This window comes from Squalius cephalus, assembly GCF_949319135.1.
Source record: "Squalius cephalus genome assembly, chromosome: 25".
Classification (NCBI taxonomy): Eukaryota; Metazoa; Chordata; class Actinopteri; order Cypriniformes; family Leuciscidae; genus Squalius; species Squalius cephalus.
In genome coordinates this window covers 10338801-10355333 of record NC_137146.1, presented here as the reverse complement: position 1 = coordinate 10355333, position 16533 = coordinate 10338801, and the positions used below count along the sequence as shown (strand labels likewise).

Sequence of the window (16533 nt, the reverse complement as noted above, 5' to 3'; positions counted from 1 at the left end):
CAAAAAATAATAAGACTGGAACAGTATTATCATGAAAGAAATTGGGCAAAAGGACCATTTGTTTTAATATTATCTTATTAAAATTACTTCTAGACAACAATTAGATCAAATTAAAAGCAATTTAAGACTTTTGCTTCTCACATTTTTCTCCTGAAAATGACCCCAGTAGTCTCACACGCATCTCTCCTATAGACTTTGAAATCTCAACAATGTCTCAGTCTGTGCTCACATTTGACATGATAATAATTTGCAGTCAGAAGTTTAAACTCGAACATTTCTCGTCAAATTCTGTGCTGTGCTATTCAGAAACATCTCTGAGTCAAAGTTGATATTTCACTGAAGCATAACTGAGAGCTTCATTAAGTCTCCAAAGCTCCAAACAATAAAACTGTCCTCTAGGAATGCATTCTTCACTAATGCCCAATATTTAATTCTCTACTATTGCCCAAAGCCATTCAAAAGATTTTGGATCACCAATGTGGGAATACAACTATTAATATCCAAGGAGCTACCCTCATATTTACATGCACACTCTCTCAGCTTGTTGTGGAAGCACTATTCGCTTAGTCTTGATTTATAGCCACGGCAAGAGAGTCAGAGAGTGAGTGTTTACAGAAGCCATATCGATCCAGCAACAGGAAGATTCTGCACGGCTGTGGTTTCACAGCTTCCTGTGCGCTGCCCACTGGAACATAGATCACGCTCTGTGGACTGAGCTTCTGCCTGGTCCATTGATCCCAGCCTCGTATTCAATTCATTCATCAGCAATTCAAGTATTAAAACCAGCCGTCTTAAATTACCAACACAGTCCAAGCTCTTTATATAGAGTGCTTGAATCAAAAGGCAGACCCTCAAGGGCCTTAAATAAAACTAAAAAGGACACATATTACATAAACATTTGAGAGCTTTGCTGGATGGATAAACAGTTAGTGATGTTTGTACATCTGTGTGATATTTTAGGGGAGAATACGAATATGTGAGTTTCTACAGTACAATAATTCAACCCAAAATGAAAATTATGTCATAATTTACTCACACTCATGTTGTTTCAAATCTGTATGATCTTCTTTTGTGGAACACAAGATTAGCAGAATGTCCGAGCTCCTCTCTTCAATATAGTTAATGAAAGAGCTCTTCTGAAATCACATGATAGCTTTGTGTAAATATCACTAAAATGTCTTCATGTACTAAAATCCTTGCTTGACGGTCACCATTCACTTTCATGTGTGGATTTGACAACATGATAACAGTATTTTGATTTTGGGGTGTTCCTATAATACAAAAAACATCCTACTTTATAACCAGTGATTATGTTTTTACATGCTTAAATATTTAAGCATAAAGGAAGTCAGAAAAAAAATACAACCAGTAATTGCAGCTGTTATCAGCTCATAGTCATTAACTATCAATCAAGAGAAATAAAATCATTGACCAAATCTCCTCTGGACCATATAATACACACATACATGCCTTAACAGCACATGAACACACAAAACAAATACTACCATTTACATATTGTCAGCAGCCATCTGCTGTAAATGATGGGCAATTAACTCAGTGGCTTTGTTCCTCTCACTGTTTGGTTGACATGTATGGACATTTTTCAGAGAATATATGAGGGTGAGATAACAAGCAAGATGGAATGATGGAGAGATATGGGAGAGAAAATGATGTGAGATGCAACGGGGTCCAAAAGTCTGAGGCCACATATCTGTCAGTCTATAAACCTGGAAATAAACAGAAAGTTTTCGGGAAGATGTAAACAAATAAATATTATGGCATAAAATACAGTCTGCAGTGTGTGTGACTACAATACTTACAGTAAATATAGATATAGCTAAAAAATTATTATCCCAAATATGAGTTGAATCTGAATCCTCAAATGTAAAATCTATTCATAAATAAAATAAATACAATTTTTTTTTTCTAAAATGAAAAAGTATTTATAATTAAGCAGTACCACACAATCAAGAGTGCTGTTTGCCAACAAAAAGTAGAATGAATCTTTGTGCAACATACGTTAGATGCACTCCTGAAACAATCAATGTTTTAAAACGAGTCAGTTGAGTAAATGATTCAAAGACTCATTAGCATACTTTACTCACTTTAAATTCAATGACTCGCTCATAAAAACAGTTGTTTATTTCATTCCTGAATGAATCAGTGTTTGTGAACGAATCGGTTGGTTGAAAGATACAATGACTCGCTCATTAAGACGTCATTTGTTTTGTTTAATGAAAGTGTTTCGAACAAAAAAGTTCGTACTCATGAGTTCACGCTCATTCGGAAGACGGTCGCTTGTTTCGTTCCTGATTAAATCAGTGTTTTGAGCAAATTTTTAGTTCACGCACTTAAAACTTTTCGCCACCTACTGGTGTAATGATGTAACCTGCAGATGGAGTCACTGAAAAATCCCCACCACTAATGCTGTATGATTAGCTTCTCACATTCACAGTGGGATAATCAGCAAAGGTAGAGTGTGTGTGTGAGAGAGAGAGAGAGAGAGAGAGAGAGAGAGAGAGAGAGAGAGAGAGAGAGAGAGAGAGAGAGAGAGTGAGAGACGGTAAGCATGACAGTCTAGACTCTATATTTTTCTAAGCATGCTGGAGGTGTTTCCTGCAAGTTTTATGTGGTAATTATACAGTGTAGATGTCTCTCCCCGAGGCAAAGGTGAGAGGAACTCACTAGATTAACCGTCTTCATAGAGGTGCCCTCTCTGATTCACCACACAGCCTGTTTGCTGTCTAATAACACACTCTGTGACATGGATTGGCGAGAGGAGATCTGCCATATAAAAAGAGGTCACATCTACGGAAAGGCTGATGGAGGAAATTACCTGCCCAGTGATGCTGAAGAATCATAGATGGCCCATTAATCTATATATAATATCTGCTTTACTGCTGCTGCTGATGATTATTCAGACCATGCCACTGCTAATAGATACACAGACATGATCATGTAAGAGATGCTGCTGCTGCATGAATAGACAAAGATATACATAAAACCCGTAGCAGATCTAGGCAGGTGGAGCTGGGGGAGGGGGAGGGTTTCAGATGAACTCTGATAGCACGGATTATCTTACATCTAACAATGAACCAGGCTATTTAAATGTTGAGCAAGCAACCTCATTGGCCAATCAGGCCAATCAGCTTGTGCAACACTGCAGGTTTTCTTGTGTGTGTGTGTTTGTGTGTAATAAGTTGCGGGTTAGCAGTCAGCATGAATGTGTGCCACAGTCTTAGCTCCCGCTGTGAGGGCCACACAGAAAGAAACAAACATTGTAATACGACAGCCCAAACAAACAAACAGCATTTTTTGTGGTAATAGCTGTGATTAAGAGATAAGGGAAGTTAGAGAGAGATAAAGGCCACCCCCAGCGCTGACCTTCAGAAATGGCACAGCTCTTTCAGTCAGCTGCCGTTCACACACTCCAAGCATGCAGAGTCAGGTTTAAGCAAGAGAGCTGCTCTCATTCTGTCTGCGACTTGCGGTTCATGCAGAAACAAACATCTAACATCTCGATGCATGTAATTGGTCAGAAATTGATCACAAATTTTTTATTTCTAAATTACAATGAAATTACAAATTTGCAACCATGTGCTGGTGCCTAATTTTTATTTTATGTAGAAAATAAATACTTTTTCTATACTGGTAATGTTATTATCAAACCTCTAATTTTGTACTTTTCAAATTTTTTACTCTAACATTCTGAAGAATTTCTATTATTTCCAGTGAACCAGTCTCTTCACATTTCATCTAACTGAGGAGCAAAACTAATACTTACAAAAAATAACATTTATCTTGTCACAATGATTTCTGTTATTTTTACTTGATTTTATGAATATTATGAGCCTCAGTTTTCTGCAGTTATTCAAAGTGGTCAAAAACATGCAATGAATTCAGGTTGAATCTGCATGTTGTAACTATAGCACAGAACACTATATCCCAAAATGCAATGTGATTAACTTGGCCTTCCATTTGTAAAGAATAATCCAGAGGAAATATTAGCCATCATCACATTTTTCTCTATAACATTTTGACACAAACTGGATTAAAAAAATAACATAACTATTTTTCCAGGATGCTAACTGAATGTACGTACTCCAAAGAACTTTTTTTTTTTTTAAACATTTAATCAACTTGCTCTTCCTTTAAAACAAAAATCCTTTTCCATTTTTGTCACTTAAGATGCACAGATTATTGGATAATGTTAATCAATCATCAAACAATTTTTTTTTTCCATTCTAGCATACACTACCATTCAAAATACATTTTAAAAAACATTTTAAAAACAGTAATATTTTAAAATATTATTACAATCTAAAATATCTGTGATCGTAAAGCTGAATTTTCAGTAGCAATTACTCCGTGATATCAGTGTCACATGATCCATCAGAAATCATTCTAATATGCTGTTTTGGTTTAAGAAACATTTCTTATTATTATCAATGATGAAAGCAGTTTTGCTGCTTAAAATTGTTCTTGAAACCATGTTTCAGGATTCTTTGATAAATATAAAGTTCAAAAGAACAGCATTTTGATCAATTGAATGCATCCTTGCTGAATAAGACCATTCATTTTTCTTAAAGCTGCAGTCCGTAGTTTTTCCTATATGTCGCCATCTCTGTTTGAAATCTGCAATTGCAGTTATTCATGGATTTATCAACTTTACGTGGGTTGTGTCTCGGAACGGCACAGCGCGGATGAATCCAATGTTTTGAGGAGAATGTGCGGCTGTCAGTCACCGCGCCGGTGTGGATACTGTCATTCGGAATCACAGATTCTACTTTTTGGAAGTATGACCAACATAAGAATTTTCACCGGAAAATGTCATCTCAACAAGTAAGTAACATCCGCTTTTGTTCTGACCAACTAAGGGGAAAAAAGCATTAAATTGCGCTGATTAAATCTAACAATCGCTTATCATATCACGGCAAACTGTGCAAATTATACTTAGTTCTCAAATTGTTAATGTTAACAACATCAGCATTGCGTGACTACATTTAATGTTTATTAGGGCTACCTGTAGTTCAGTTTCCATTTCTGTGCAGTCTAATTTCTAATTGTCATACCAACAAATTAATGTTCCTTAGAACTGGTTCTTACCTGTCCAGCAGAAAAAAAGCCGTCTCTGCGTCCGTTTTTGAACCCCTTCAAAAGCCCTTCCGATATTTATCCTTGTTTTCGCATGGGCCCGTTTGCAGTCTCTTTTTTTCTGTAGCCACTCCGAAGTCTTTTACATTTTACAACGGGTGAATCTCCAGTTGTCACTTGTGATTGTCGTTTGAATCTTTCTGGATCCACCATCAAATTGATAAGTTTAATTATATCAAGTGCTGTAAGAAAAGGCTATAAATCTCCACCTCCAACATCCTCACTCGCAATATAGCCTACTAGCCGAGACTCCTTCTTTATGTGTACAGATGACGTAATGACGCAAAAACATGCATGAATTTCCCACGGAAATCCACCAGTACCACTGGAATTAGAAACATTATTACAAGCTTACCGTTCTGAATCGAGCTAAGGCAAGCAGGTCGTTTTGAACACTGGCTGGTCATGTACTTGCTCAAAAATGTATTTTGGATAATTTTTAACCCAAGAAAGTTACGGACTGCAGCTTAAAAAAAAAAAAAAAATAATTCCAGAGGGATAAATCAATTTGCCTGTTTTTCTGTTTCAATTGTCAATTCTGTTTCACTTAGAAATATGCGAAATTACGAAAATAATACGGGCTGCAAACAACCATTCATGTTGACAAAAAATAACGCATATACTATTTGAAACATAATACCTATTTTTCCCCAAACTATTTTTAAAAGTATGCACTGCAGTGCACTCTTATTCCAGAGTCATTCCAACACAGCCAATGTCTTGAGTCAGATGTGATATAAATCTCCCTCTATAAGCCTTGATTGTGGATTGTGAATTTTTGAAGCAGCAATTGCTCCTGTGATTATACTCAAATCAATAGGCTTCCCATGCCAGCACCATTGATCCGCCCAGTCATGTGTGCTCACCACATCTGGAGGAAGCAGGCTGGATTGTTTCAGCATTGCAGCATATATCGGAGATGCACAAAGGATTCCACCTCCCTCAGCCAGTGGACAGATTACAGCAGGACTCAGAAACGCCCATGTATGTCAGAAACAAATTCCACCTGCCATCGATTTGTGATAGCAGTGCTAACAAGTCATGTTGCAATCACGTGAGATGTGGTGATGGTATGTGTCCAAATTAATATGTAATGTCAGGAGTCTGGCAGTTTGATTGACAGCTCAAGATATGTGGATATGAATGCAAGAGGTGGGTTGCTCTTTCAGCTGAGAACAAAACCTGGAGAGAGAAAAAAATGGATCGATTCATTAGCCAAGAGTCAGAGTTCCTGAGAGACAGCAATCTCAAGTGAGTTCTATCGATTTTCTTTTTCAATTATGTAGCGAAAGGTAAATCACAGTCTGTGGCGTTTAAAATGAACAGTATAAACATAAACAAAAAGAGTGTGTGAACCTAAAATTACACAAGCAACTACCAGACAGCTACAGTATATTACACTCTTTGCAGGCCTGTTATCGACTCAAAGACAGGCTTGTGTGCGTTTGTGTGAATCGTTTGTGTCTAAATATTGGCCTGGGTCTGTCTGTATGTTTGATTTCAAAAGGACGCTTAAAAACCAGGACTGTAAAATGAAAGTGTACGATTAATTATGCAAAAAATACAAGGCTTAACATAATTTAACTTCAACTTTAAAGTCTATTCTTTTAAGTTTATAGGCGTCACCATGGAGAAATTCCAAACAATATCAAGCCTCCCCTCTGGGTCACATTGTTCCTCAAAAGAATTTGGTACGGTCTTACTAATGCATTCATTTAGTTTGACTTGAGCATGGTAATAATGGAAAATAGCCTGCCACAAATATCACTGAAGCATCAGCATTATTGTGGCAACATTAGAGTGAAAAGAATTGCTCTAAAATGAAGCACTTCATTATGAATTAAACTGATTTTAATGCTTTTAATGCCAGTGTTCTAATGGGTTCATTTGTGTGTCAGAATGTGTGGGTGGATTCAATAAACAGGTACAGAAAAATGAAAGGAAAATAGGCTGAGTGTTTATGAAATGCTAATAAGAATTAAATGAGGACTTCTAGTAATTTTGATAATGATAATAGGTAACACTCAGCCTTTCATTTTTCCCTTTACGACTCAAAACAAACAAAGCATTTGATTAGAAGAACCAGTGATTGTTGTTAGTCTGAATTCAAATGATGTGTATTTTAGGACTGGGATGATTTTTTTGGGGGGTCAGAATTTAGAGATTTGCTGGATGCATGTCCTTCTGGTACCGGGTGATGGCGCTGTTTTATCTAACCTGACTAGACTAGGATTTCCCACACACTGCTTCAATACAGGAACAAAAACACTTATTGCACCACAATGTATATGTCAACAACACACACACACACACACACACATATATATTTACCTAAACATTTTGAGCACACTATTGCAGTTCAAAAATCATCAGCCCGATGAAATACTGTATGTCTTGTGTAGAATGTCTTGCTCGCCCTCATTTTTCCCCAAAGACAGAGTCCTAGCCTTCCACGTGATAACGCCACGCTCAGTTAACTCCTGCAACCAACACTGTAGCCTTCATGCTGGATGGATCCCCGCAGAGGCCTTGGCCCCAACGATCCACAGGAGCCCTGTGCCGAATACAGTGACAGCGCGGCGCATGCCTCATTTCCAAGGTCGCGAGGAGGACAGTGCAGAATGGGCGACATACGACCACTTTTTCCCTGACACAAGACAGAAATGGATGAAAAGAGGAGAACAAATAAAGGTGGAGAAGGTTGGAGAGGGATAGTGAGAGAGGAAAATGCTTTGCAAACATGTAGCCAGAAAGGAAAGAGCACTACTGGGGAAGCCCAGAAATAGATGGGCTAATGTTTCAGTGCAGTGGCCTGACCCCTGCATCTCAAGTAAAATGAATGAAAGCAGAAAGAGGAGAATAACAGTGTCTCTGCTGCTGTGTCACATCAATACACTCATGTCTGGGGAGGAGGAAGGGAGAGACAGGGTTTCTAAAATGAACCTAGATAGTATGGTACAGTATATGATATTTAGTGAATAAATATTTAACATTTACACATTTATGAGAATTTGGCTTTAAATCGTATGCGAGGAGAGTAAGGCTGTGTTTCAAATGCAAACAGGAATATTTGTCTGTGCATCTGTGGATTTCAGCACCTGCTGGTGGACAGCTCCCTCCCCCTTACTAGTGTTATTATAGGCACATCTCTCTCATACACACACACACACACACACACACACACACACACACACACACACACACACACACACACAGTAAAACTCTATCAACATAACAGATGCAAATTTGTTAATGTAGTGAAAATGGCATGTGTGTGTGTGTGTGTGTGTGTGTGTGTGTGTGTTCGCTAGTTGCTTTGATGGATAACGATGTGTATTTCTCCCAGGTTCGGACATCTGTCCACACAGCTGCTGTAGCTCTTCTACTGTACTCCATTATCAAAGTTTAATAGTGTTTGTCAAATCTCTCTCAATTTAATTTTAAAAGCCAACTCATTTAAAGACACTACATCAACCTTTAAATGACGATAAAATGTCAGAGTAATATGTCTTAATACATGACTCTCTGTAATTCTTGATTCTGATTGGTCAGTCGCAGCACTCTGATATTTGCAAAGGCAAAGTTGTATATTGGTTCGCTCATCTGGGTAACTGAAATCTAAACTACATTTATGTTTCTTGTATCATTCGTTTAATTTCATACAATATACAATTCAATAAAGATCTTGTCTTGTTGCTAGACAATGAACTTGTAATAGACTATTTTTAATAGACTAAGATAATATAAAGGTAAAAATATAAAATAATTTCAGCTTAAATAAATTTTACTTCATGTTTACGCATATTATGTGTATTAAAAGATCACTTACAGTACATGCTACAGAAGCAACATGAAAATAATTAAAGGTACGCTATGCAACTTTTGGCCCTCTAGCGGTTAAAAACATGCATTTTGCGGAGGAACATTGTTTTGGTTGTGCTTTGGCTCTGCGTGACTATGGAAAAATAAGGTTATCCTACTGCTCATAAAACATTCACTACAAGGCTTAAGAGATATAACCAGTTAGCAACATAGAGCTGGCCCAGATCCGGGCCACATCATGTGGATTCCACGCGAACCAAATGTGGGCCGGATCTGGGCCAACACAATGTTGCGGTCTGTAATGGAAAGGATCTCAAGCTGACTAGCTGAAGATGTTACTGTAGCTACACCCATTAATAGACACAGTACTTCCTTGAAAATAAATTCCAGCACAGCGCTACAACAACCACAATGAAATGACCCTTCACAATAATGCTTCACAATGCACTCTGTTAAAGAGCTACATATCTATGATATCTATGAATCGAGCTACGATTATTTTATATCTGTAAAATAAATAGCTTGCCTTACACACCTGCTGAGTAATAAAGAGAAGCCATCTCTGTGTCATTTTTTCTCCATCTCCGAAAAGCCAAGCCAATGTTGATTCATGTTTTATTATGAGCTCTGTCCTGTTCTCTTTTTGCCAACAGACTCTCCTCTGTTACATATTTTTTAACGAGTGATTCCCTGGAAGTTTGAGATTTAAGGCCAAAGTATACTTCACTTTTAACGCATAGGCTAGGGTCAGGATACAGTGCGCGAGACGCAAATTTCGTCGCAGATTGCACATGCGCATTATTATTATTTTTTGGTAGTAATTCGTTTATTCACAAGGTGGCAACTGTGATCTGTGGGCGTCGATTCACAAGGTATTTGATGAAAAACTGCATAAACAGAAAAGACCGGAACGCATTGACAATGGAGGCCTACATAGACGAGAGATTGTGCGAAGAGGTTAGAAAGTACCCTATTTGAACAACTATAGCATGAAAGAATACAAAGATATTTACATGGGTTGTAACTCGTGGCGAGAGACTGCTCAAACTGCGCATGCGTCGAACGCCTGTGTACGTGTACGAGTCAAAAGAAGTGTACTTTGCAAGGCTGTGCGTTCGCGTAAAAAAAGTCTGCGTGCTCCTTGACAACCTTTCTCGCTCGTTGTGACAACTAACAAATGCCACACCATACAGGCGTCAAACAAGCCGGAGCAACTTTTCTTTATTTATGGATATGACGAGACATGCACGGGTGAGTGACGTGTGTACGCAATTTCCTGCGAAATCCCGCATTGGCTTACCACGGTGATTCAGGGTAAGACAAAACACGTTTTAGAGGAAGGATTAATGATGTATTGACACATTATTTAAATTCGGTTAATTCGGTTTAAACAAAAAAAAAAGTTGGTGTAGCAAAAATGTCAAAAGCTATGACATAATTCCTTGATGTATGATTAAGACAACCCCAAAAAGAAACAGGCCTTGACGGCTCCTTTTATAAGTGCATGATCCTGAATGGATTCTATCTAATCCGTTTAGAGCTATCAGGGTGTCTCTCTGAAATGAAGTGATCTCCTATTGCTGCAGTAGAGAGATATCCAGGCATAAAAGATGGTTATCCTGCATGGTTTATGACTGGCATCTTCCTTTGGTGGGCCTTTGGAGACCACTTCTACAAATAACACTCACATAAATTATGATATAAATAATAAAACAAGCACTAAATAAATAAACAAATAGGCTACAAAAAAAGAGATTATCACTTAGATCTATAAAATGCATCAACAGAGACAGAAACTTTTACAAACCTTCGCTAATTTCATTATTTCTTGCTAAGCTAGGTGCACTGTAAAACTTTTCACTGTAAATTTACAGTAAAATACTGGCAGCTGGGTTGCCAGCCACATACTGTATTTTTACAGAACTAGTACTGTAAACAGCATTTACAGTATTGTACTGTAAAACGTTGTACTGTAAATTTACAGTAAAATACTGGCAGCTGGGTTTCCAGCCACATACTGTATTTTTACAGAACTAGTACTGTAGACAGCATTTACAGTATTGTACTGTAAAACATTGTACTGTAAATTTACAGTAAAATACTGGCAGCTGGGTTGCCAGCCACATACTGTATTTTTACAGCACTAGTACAGTAAACAGCATTTACAGTACTCCACTGTAATTACCAAATACACCACATACTTTTACAATATTAAACTTGTCTACAGCAATAAATTGTATAGTAGTCACACTAGGAAAAAGAAAACAACATTTTCTGGGTTTTAAAACATTTATTTTGGTTAAAAGCAAAGATCAGAAAATTGCCTTCTGTGAACATGTTGGCTGAATTTTTTTTAAACATAAAATGCAATTTTAACACTTAACAACAAACAGGTAACACTTAGCACTTAATTAAAGGGATAGTTCACCCAAAAAATTAAATTAGCTCAAATTTACTCACCCTCAAGTCATCCTAGGTCTATATGACATTCTTCTTTCAGACGAATACAATCGGAGATATATTAAAAAATGTCCTGGCTCTTCCAAGCTTTATAATGGCAGTGAATTGCTGTTTCTGTTTTGAAGTCCATACAAGTGCAAACGAAATCCCATTCAAAGTCTTCAAGTTTTCGCAGAAGTGAGGACACCTGTAGGCTTACAGTGTTCTTTTTTTGCACAACTTGGCCAGTTTTGTTTGAAGTTACTTGTCCTTTCTTTGTTTTTGATCCACGTTCAGGATTGATGTCAGGAAATCGTCTAAAAGGCAGAAAAGAAAGGAAAAAAAACAATGAAATATTATGGACTGAGTTTATATATTTTGACAGAGAGAGACAGCACAAAAGATGTGTAAATAAAAAACAGATATCGGTTTTAACGACTAATCTGTTTGGATAAAACTGAACAACATAAAAAAAAATGCAATGTTGGATGTTGTGATCAATAACTGATATTTTTTCTGCCCTGGTTAAAATACATCAACTCAATGTGTCTGTTTACATGCGCACTGTCAACTAACTAAACTTTTGGAAGTGGGGTTGCCAGATTTAAAGTTTTATTCTACAACTTTTAATATCATCCCCTCATCAGGTCCCATCAGAGTATCAGTGGAAAGACAGCCATAGACTCTGTTTATATAGAGCACACATTGCCAGAATCCAGCCCAAACCTTTGTGACAGAAATAATTTAACTTTAATTGCAAGCCTTGCAATGTTTATTGCATACATGACTACATGATAATGTTAAACATGACATTTACCAGACTAAAATGCATGTTTGCACCCAAAAATGAAAATTCTGTCATTATTGCTCACCCTTAAGACTTTCGTTCGTCTTTGGAACACAAATTAAGATATTTTTGATGAAATCTGGGAGGTTTCTGTCCCTCCATTGACATCAATGTCATTGCAACTCTCAAAGCCCAGAAAGGTGGTAAAAACATTGGTAAATAGAACATATAACTACAGTGGTTCAACCTTAATATTATGAAGTGACGAGAATACTTTTTGTGCGCAAAATAACCCCAAAATAACCTCTTCTCTTACATGTCATTCTCCTACACTGTTTTGTGAGGATGAGTAGGCCGGAGTGTATTAAAGGGTAACTCTCGCCAAAATGCAACCTAGGGTCTTTTTGTTAATCTACCAGAGGCAAACTTTCATTTAAAAGCATAATTAGGATGGAAACGCCACTTAAGTTTGACCGTATTTTCGTTTTCGGTCTAATTGCCTTTTGAATGGGAGTGCTTGGACTATGATAGCATTAAAAATCGCTATTTTTTAAAACACTAAGGAGGCTCGACACAACATGAAACTGTGCTCTAAGTATCACCAGGGGCTCTACACATGAACTCCAGAGCATTGAGAACATTGTTTGTGTACACAGAGTTTACCAAAAATAAAGATTTTGAACAACTCACGGAAGCTGTGTCCGCCTGCATTTTGACAGTCAAAAATAGTCGATCTAATAACTTTATTCTAGAGCTGCTGTAAAGCCAAAACAATCTATGTTACTGTAATTTCCTATTATCACTGTTAAGCTGCTTTGAAACAATCTATATTGTTAAAAGCGCTATATAAATGAAGGTGACTTGACACTGTTTACACTACGTCAACAGCGTAGGAGAATGACGTGAAAGAGTAGAGATTGTTGAATAATGTCGTTATTTTTTTTAATTTTTTTGTGCACAAAACAGGTTGCACCACTGTAGTTGCATGGATTATTTAAACAATGTTTTTACTACCTTTCTGGGCCTTGAAAATTGCAAAGACATTTCTGTCTATGGCTGGTTCAGAAACCTCTCAGATTTCATCAAAAATATCTTCATTTGTGTTCTGAAGATTAACAAAGGTCTTACAGGTTTGGAACAACATGAGGGTGAGTAATTAATGATAGAATTTACACTAATCCTTCAACTGAAAACAACTTGCACAGACATATCTTAAATATGTGACTGCCACTGTTTTGTCTCAAGATGCACACCAGTAATGTTTTTTTTTTTTATTAGACATTTTTATAAAAGCTGCTTAAATACCCTAATTTTATTAAGGCCTAGACCTGTCTTAAAGGGTTAGTTCACCCAAAAATGAAAATGATGTCATTAATGACTCACCCTCATGTCACTCCAAACCCGTAAGACCTCTGAACTCTTCTGAAGACATCTTAAGATATTTTAGATTTATTCCGAGAGCTTTCTGTCCCTCCATTGTAAGTCAATGGACGTGTCACTGTTCACGTCCATAAAGGTAATAAAGACATCATCAAAGTAGTCCATGTGACATCAGTGGGTTATTTAGAATGTTTTGAAGCATCGAATATACATTTTGGTCCAAAATGAACAAAAACTACGACTTTATTCAACATTGTATTCTCTTCCGGTCTGTTTTCCATCCGCATTCACGAGTCCATATTGACGCACCAGATAACACGTCAGCAGCGTCAATGTGGACTCGTGAACGCGGATGGAAAACAGACCGGAAGAGAATACAATGTTGAATAAAGTCGTAGTTTTTGTTCATTTTGGACCAAAATGTATATATTCACTTACAATGGAGGGACAGAAATCCTCTCGGAATAAATTTAAAATATCTTAAGATGTCTTCAGAAGAGAAACGGAGGTCTTACGGGTTTGGAGTGACATGAGGGTGAGTCATTAATGACATAATTTTCATTTTTGGGTGAACTAATTAAGCTAAGCCCAGTATGGAAACCAGGGCCATATTGTTCATACCAGTAGTCAGTCAGCTTAATAAATACTGTCAAGACAAGTCACAATTCAGTCTAATATTTATATGAATGGCAAATATGCTAATGACTAACCTCTGAACAAACTCAAGGTGCTGCCTCTTCCTGTACTGCAAGCTGAAGTTATAGGAGGAGGCAAACAGCGCTGCCAGGCCAGCGATGAAGTTAGGCTGTGATCCTTTCCACACACACCTTGACCTTCCAAACGTAATGTCCAGCACTGGTTGCTTAGAGATTGACCTGTAATTGAAAAAAAATACAAATAAAATGAATTAATAAATAATATTAATAATTAAAATAACTATTGTGGGTTCCACTGTGGTTCGATGTAGTTGTCTATCTATTCATAGTTCTATAAATTAAAATTTTCACCTAAAAATTAAAATTGATTAGGGTTAGAAGAACACTAAAACGCACTGCCATATTATTTTGCTTGTTTTAAGCATAAACTCACTAAATTTTTACTTATTCTTTCAGAAAACAAGACACTTTTTACTTGTCAATTAAATGCTTCTTCATGTAAGAATTTTAGATATCTGGACTGGAAACAAGAAAAAAACACTAATTAAGAAAAACATATTTTGCAGTGGAGTGAGTAAATGATGGCTTTTCATTTTAGGTTTAAACTTAAACCTTTAATGTTTACATACCAGGAAATAAGGCGTGGACTCACTGGCAAATGTAGATTGCTGGACATCAGCGTTGCAAATTCCTGAAACAATTTTTAAAAAGGACAGCACAACCATGATCAACAGAACCAAAACATAAAACATATATTACAGATTAATGAGATTTGTTGAATATCATCTACTTATCTGCTTGAAGGATAACACCGTCTAACTTCTCTTTGAATTGTTAGGCAATTTGTAGGAACATATGGCATGGCAATCAGGAATACTACATTTGAAAACAGCATTAACATGGATTTTTTTATGCTAGCAAAATTGAAAATTCTGACAACGATTCAAAAGCACGATCACAGAACTGACAGCATTTGATAGCATTTTTTATTTTATTTTACCACATAGACTATAACTGTAACACTACTTAAAAGCACTTACATTAGCACTGGACCGTCATCAGATTACAAAGCCTGAAACGCAAAATATATATCAAAAGCAGGTCATGCAAATAACATGGTATATGTTGCCTATTATGTGAAACATCGAAGTTAACGTTAACTTACTTGGTAAACAGGTGGAACAGAGTGAATTGTTTGCGCGGCCGCGGTAGAAAACCGCGATCGCAAAATCAAACCAAATAAGCATTTGTGAAAACAATGTAGAAATGCGAACGCAAAAAAACAAAATATATTGGCTTACCGTATCACTCAGTTGAACAATTTTCCATCTTCTCAAACTCTAAATCCCACTAATCGTCACAGGCGCAGGTTATTCAGATGACAAATTCTTCCATCCGTCTTCATGTAACATTAATGTCGCCCATTTTCTGCTGCGTCACAGACAACTAATGTTTCAAACACGAACCGAAGCTCACAAAAGCTTAAAAATTGCTCACAGATTCGCAGACACTGTTTATCTTGTTAACAGGAATGATTATTCTGTTCAGTTGAATCCCGCTGACAAATCAAGTTTGCCTGTAGTAGCTACATGTCGGCTCGCGTCACATTTGAACTGAATTGAGCGCGAAAGAAATCAATCCCACAATGCAGTGCTTTTACAGTATGATACTGTATTACGAATTTATCGGGTTGAAAACAGAAATGTGCTGTATATTTACAGCTGTTCTGTAAAATATACAGCCTAATACTGTATTATGGAAATACAGTACAATTCTGTAGGAAATTCGCTGTAAATTTACAGTAAAGTTTTACAGTGTGAGGTCAATTCATCCTTAATGAGAATCTCACACATTTGCAACTTTCTCTGCTGAATACAACTTATTTTAACAAGACCACAGGCAGAATGAAGATGCAGCAAAAATAAAATGCAATAAAAATGCAGAAAATGTTTAGCTTTGTGTTTTCATTTTTTAGGTCTATATATATATATATCCCCCAATTATGAGCAGAAACTGCAAACTATTTGGTGATGGCAAAGCATTTTGAAAATAAGATCGTCTTTTCTATAAAACGCATAGAAAGCAATACATCTTCCCCAGAAGAGCAGTTAATTGGCACCAAACAGTTCTTCCAGTATTCTTGTTTGTAATGGAAATGCAAAAACTTCCTTTCCTGTGTTGGTAATTTAATTCAGATAGGACAAGTCAAATCCAAAGTAATGTCACCTGAGGACATTTATGAAAAGATGTGGTAATGAAAGAGGTTAGCTTTGTTCCTCCAACAGTATAAGCCAA

The 16533-nt window shown here is 36.8% G+C and overlaps 1 long non-coding RNA gene across 1 annotated transcript; it reads right to left on the bottom strand.

Moving 5' to 3' along the window:
* Window positions 1-11250: 11250 nt before the first annotated feature.
* LOC307153249 lies at window positions 11251-15940 on the bottom strand. The gene is made up of 5 exons (XR_013820129.1): window positions 15540-15940; window positions 15279-15310; window positions 14868-15114; window positions 14293-14457; window positions 11251-11732 (listed from the first exon to the last, which is right to left on the bottom strand). It is a non-coding gene; the product is annotated as an uncharacterized lncRNA (long non-coding RNA).
* Window positions 15941-16533: the final 593 nt, after the last annotated feature.